This window comes from Pteropus alecto, unplaced genomic scaffold (assembly GCF_000325575.1).
Source record: "Pteropus alecto unplaced genomic scaffold, ASM32557v1 scaffold3, whole genome shotgun sequence".
Lineage (NCBI taxonomy): Eukaryota > Metazoa > Chordata > Mammalia > Chiroptera > Pteropodidae > Pteropus > Pteropus alecto.
Genome location: NW_006442484.1, coordinates 41,932,468 through 41,936,890, shown reverse-complemented (window position 1 = coordinate 41,936,890; position 4,423 = coordinate 41,932,468). Strand labels below are relative to the sequence as shown.

Here is a 4,423-nt window from a genome sequence, read left to right as displayed (position 1 = left end):
AAGCAGGGTTCTCACTTCTCCAGAGAAGCTGAGTGTCTGCATTTTATATATCAGGGCTCTGGCACTGCTCGCCTTCAGGCAAGGAGGGGGCAGTGCCAAGTGTCATCAGTGGCAGAGACCTAGTCATGCAAGAGAGAAAAACAGTAAGCAAAGCCCATTCTCCTCTCTGAACGTGACAGTGAACTCAGAATTAAGTCAATTGGACAGCTTCCACTCCAGTAACTAGCCCCAGGATGGAGTTTTAAGGGAAGGACTAGATCAGAGAGGATGCTGCCAGCACTGAGTTTATGGTACGCTGTGCAACCAGAGGGAGGAGGGGGTGAGGACCAGCACTAGGGGTTAGGGAAGATGCTTTCTCTGGGCACCAGGTACAACTCACAGGTTGAATGCAAGTGTAATTTTTCTGACTCAGACCTGAATTGCAGCTTTCCTTGTTCTACCTCCTCTCTTTGAATAAAGGTATTGGGGAAAGAGATAAACAAAGCTTAAAATCTTATGTGTCATGACATTTAATTCTATAAATACTTACTGAGCACCTATGGTAGAAAAGCACTTCACTAAGCATTCAGGATGGGGAACTGATAAAGATAAATGAGACAGATCCCTTATCCTCCAGGAGCTTAGAGTTTGGCAGATGGTGGCCAATGTTATAATAAAGCAAGAAAGCCATCCAAGAACTTTATGGAGATGAACTCTGAACCCAAGGTGGGATTCAAAGCTCCTCACCTCTGCTCTTCAGAAGGAAGGGATCTCTACAGACTGAGGTGATCAGCACAAACATCACCAACAGAGAACAGAAAGGAAGGTTGAGCCAAAAGGGCTGGAGACCCTACTAACTTGGAGCAAGCACACAGTCACCCCTCCCCTCTGAGCTCAGGACCTGCAGACCTGCTCCTTGCTTCAGCATCTCCTCCAATTCGGCCTCAGCCTTAGCCCTGAGCCCCAAATGCACCACACTGAAAAGAAGAAGAGAGCTAAGCTTCTTGGTGACCACAAAGCTGTCTTTGTAGATAGCAAGATCCTTGAGGAGTCACTTCTGTCACAAGGCAGGCTTAGAGGAAAGTCCCAGGTGGTTCGTGGAGAGGCAAGTTAATCTGGGGAATTCCATTTACTTTCCTAAGTCTGCCAATTCAGCGGTGAGGGGTGGAGGAAGGAGGGATGCAGGGGAAGGTTGTGGTGATTAGAGTCCTCCTATACACAGGAGCAGGGTCTATTTTTGGAGGGGAGAAAGGAAGGCAGAGGCACCAGGCTCTTCATTGTTCCTAGCACCTTATAAACTTATCATTAAAGCCCTAAAGGACATCAGAAGGGGGGAAATACACTATCATGGAGCTCCATACTCAGACATAAAGATGGGGCTTATCTCCTTTCCCTCATCTCTTCTCTTTCTGAATTCCTCCTGCAAATCCCCAGAGTCTAAAACCGGGAGTCAGCACTCATTTGCCAGAGAGACACAGGATCACCTGGCTTCTGGATTCCAAGACTGCTCCCATGCTCCTGGACCAGGGAGCTATGGAATTTGCCCGGCTGAGGAGACCAGATAAATGTGGCCTAATGGAGGTGAGGTCCTGCCTGTTGAATTCCTACTCCTAGGTCCTTAACCTCTGGTTGGCTCTGCTCCACTCCCAGGTAAAGCCTTAAGTCTCTCTACCTGAAACTCTTTAGAAATGCCTTTCCTCTGGGCAGCTGCAGGACCTAGGACCTCCACTTAGGTGAAGGATGTTATCTCCAAAGAAGGTTTTGACACAGGCATTTTCAGAGGTGTCCTGATAGGGTTGAGAGGTGACAACTGTGACACAACTTCAAACCTGCTTCCCATTCCTGGACCATACTCCCTGGAGTACACTAAGAATTAGTACTTTCTATAAATCCTGTATTGATCTTATAAATAATCCACTTATATGGCATTATAATTTGTGGTAAAAACCATTATTTCGATAACATAAATGCTTAATGTATATTGTTTTTGGCATAGCAATTTCTTGGAGGGCATTTATTTTCTAAAATACTGGGAGCTTCATAAAAGGTAAATGAGCCAGGCCTCTCTGGGCTCTGAGAGGCTCTGGAAGGAACTGTATGCTTCTCCAAGGATGACCAGGTAGTGGGTGACATTGAGTTCAGTGCACTGACAACTTCCCTGGCTAACAAGGAGTCTCTGACACTAAAGCAGACTGAACTCTCTCTTGCTCTACACTCCAGCTGTGAGGACCTAGTTTAAGGCTGTGAGTAACTGGTAACCCAGTTCAACATTCTTAAGAGGCAAAGAGGCAAAACAGAAAAGAGCTGAAGCTGCAGTCGGCTTTGGTCAGGATGTAGCACTCTGGCTAGCTTCAAGTAGAGGATGGAAGGTAAGCCCTGTCATGACTCCACTTCTGGGTTATGGGAAGAGCCTGCTGCTGGTTCCTCATGCTGCCCCCAAACTCAAAGGCCTAGGGGGCCCAGTTAGTGGGGAGAAGTGTGGGAAAAGAGAGAGACCTGATTTGAGCCAGCTGTTTCCAAGTGGGGCAGTGAGCTGTGCATGGCATAAAAGCACATGGCCAAGAGAGTATATGGGGCCTGAAGCCGAATGTTCCTGCTCTCCTCACCAAGCTGTAGCACCGAATTGCATCTACCTATAGGAAGGGACTCTCCTTCTGACTTTTATGGGCTAAAAGTACTCTGCCAGATCTCTCCCACTCCATCCTTTTTTATTTCAAGAGAAGCCAGAAATACAGAATATTCGAAGGCTCTCTCTGTTTAAAAGTTGACAACTGACACAAAATTAAATACGCACATACACAAACACACACACATACTGCATGGGCTAAATAAAAGAGCTCAGAGGATGCAACTGGCAGCCAGTTTGGGACCTCTACGTAGATAAATGAGGGAGGCCAAGGACATACTAGGAAGTCAGCAAAGCCTAGAGCCAGAACTTGGGTTCCCTGCATCTCCTATTTAGGTCAGGCCACCATGCCTGTAGCCATTCCACTTTCTACCATCGTACAAGACCCTGGTTTCTTATAGCTGATTACTCTCTCCAGGGGATTCCACTCCAGAGCTAAGGGTACCACCAGCGGGACACAGGGTCTTCTTTGCAATTTCATTCCTGGGGGTTCCAGGTAAGGGGGTAAGAGAGTGGGTTGGGGTAGAATCTTGACAGGGCACTAAAGAAGCTTAGGAAGATCAGGGCAATGGATTAGGAGGTGGGAAGAGGATCATTGGTCTAGTTCTTCTGCTATTTTAAGGTGAAAGGTCAAACCAACCACGAACGATGTCAGATCAAGAGGGTACCCTTCAGGCCACAGAAAGTCTGGGATGGAGGGAGTGGAGGCATCTGTGTGTGGAGGAGGAAAGAGGGCTGTGGATTCAGGTCAAAACCAAAGACTGCACTTTGTCTCCACTAGATTAAAATGGAAAGCCAGAGTTGGCCCCAAGTATGGAAAATAAATCCTCCTGGTGCTTTCTTTCCTTTCAGAATCATTCCTCATGTGAAGCCTCCTACCTGTGGCCCCAGAAGCATGCATTTTAGCAGAAGGCAATTTCCCCTTAACCGAGTAGAGGCCCTGTCCTCTTGTCACATGGGTTGAAACTTTCCTGATATTAGTGTTAGAAGATGGGGTATAGAAACAGAAGAAACTCTCTGAGGATGGTAGCCCCCAAATGCCTAAGAACTCTCCCTCAGAGGAAACTGATGTAAACTTGGGGGCCTCCATTTCTGTACCCAGAGAAGCTCAACTCTTCTGTCCCTTTACCCTTTCCGGACACTTTGGGTGTGTTCCCCAAAAGGGCGTTTAGACCTTTTCTTCCTGAGGACTCAGGCAGCCTGCAGTTGAGGAAATGGGGAACAACGACTGCCCAGGGCTGAGGTCAGGAGGTGAGGATGGGGTGGATGAGGGCGGCCCCCCAGGCAGGCTCAGGAGCGCAGGGAAAGCAGCCCCCCCTTCAAGCATCCCCCACCCTCCCCACCCTGTTCTCCGCCACGGTGGGCGCCTAGGGCTCGCTCTGTTCTGCTTGCCCGGCTGCATGACAATGACGGCTGCTGAAGCCCAGCACCTCGCTGAAGGGACCTGACGCGGAACGGGCCATTAAGCCAGGAATGGCGGTGGGAGGAGGGGGCTATTTATAGAACAAAGCTCAGCTGCTGCCAGCAGCCCCAGCACCGGGACTAAGCACCAGCCTCGTCCTGCCGGCCTCGCATGCTGGGGAGAAGGCCAAACCCGGGGACCCCGTGGCAGGGCTGGACTTTCCCTGGGAAATGGCTAGATCTGGAGTTGAGCAACCCTTTCTCGCCATAAATGCTGCTTCCAGAATCCAGGGGACAGAGCGCCAGAAACGCAGGGAGGGTGCCGCGCGGTAAGGGAGGGTGGTTTCCAGAGGCTGCTAAATAATCGCTCTCTGCTCCAACCACAAACTGCCGCCTGGGGGCCCGGGACGCAGGGAA

At 49.5% G+C, this 4,423-nt stretch overlaps 1 protein-coding gene across 1 annotated transcript in view; it reads right to left on the bottom strand.

The window, feature by feature from the left end:
- GAD1 (glutamate decarboxylase 1) overlaps positions 1-4,423 on the bottom strand; it is a 35,732-nt gene that overhangs the window by 26,762 nt on the left and 4,547 nt on the right. The gene's annotated exons all lie outside the window — the stretch shown is intronic.